Here is a 1,127-nt window from a genome sequence, read left to right as displayed (position 1 = left end):
ACCTTCACCGGTGGCGCTGTTAAGCACGGCAAACGTTGGTTTGTTTTAATAAAAGTTTTAGCCATAGCTGAAGTACTATGGGTTTGGAAAGAACAGTTAACAGGCCTGCTGCAGAGCAAACTCTGCATTTTTTTGCTTTGGGTGTAGACTGATTCTCTTTTGAGTAAATCCGATTTACTAGTCATTCTATATTCCCAAGAAGAGCACGAAGAAAAGGGAGGGAAAGTGGATGGAAATAGGGCTTTAGGAACACTGGCCCTCAGGACTTAGATGGTGCATTACGGACAGTCTGGCTGGGACACCTCGGATTTCCACCGCTGTGAACCCAACTCTTTGGAACGTCATGTACAGCTCAGCAGGATGACAACTGCAATGCTGCAGGGTGAAAATGGCAGCGGCTCTATGCTGCCATCTGGTGGTTTATTGCTGCACTGCCTCCCTCAGTGAGTCCTAGCCTCCACTGCTCGTGGGCCCTTGGCTGGCCCACCCACCAACGCCTGGAAGTCGAGAAATTTGGCCGGTTTGTCCATTATGTGCCTCAGGAACTTCTCTATTCTTCTGGCGTTCTTTTCTCTTCTCCCTTTAGATACCTTGGTGCCCTTTATACTGTCTCTCCTTTTCCCATCAGTCCAAGAACAACAACAACAACTTTTATGAGTCCTTCCTAGCTACCGGCCTCACTCAGTGCTTTGTAAATACTATTTTATTTAATTGTGGAAAAAACCACATGAGGTAGAGAGAATTATTATTCCATTTTACAGATGAGGAAACGCAATAATGGCTGAGCTCGTGTTGGATCATTGGCCTGTGTGTCTAGAGCTTGGACCTTAATCACTGCGTTGCCTTCACACTTGTGCGTGAAATCGAATAAAATGTTACCTATCCCGTGGACATTTTGTTTGGTCTTATTTCGAATTGCAGAATGAAAGATTTATCTCTTACGGAAATGTGTCAGGCATTAGTGAGCAGGTTGCAAAAATGTTTGGGGGAGGTAAGGAGGACTTAAGTTGTGTCCCTTAAATTTGTCAACCATGTTTCTGAGGTGACTGATCCACCTGGAGAAAATGGAGTGACTTAATAATTGTGGACGTCAGATGAGACAATGCATATGAATTGAATTTGAATAT

The sequence above is a fragment of the Acinonyx jubatus genome, chromosome F2 (genome assembly GCF_027475565.1).
Source record: "Acinonyx jubatus isolate Ajub_Pintada_27869175 chromosome F2, VMU_Ajub_asm_v1.0, whole genome shotgun sequence".
NCBI lineage: Eukaryota > Metazoa > Chordata > Mammalia > Carnivora > Felidae > Acinonyx > Acinonyx jubatus.
This window is presented reverse-complemented; position numbering follows the sequence as displayed.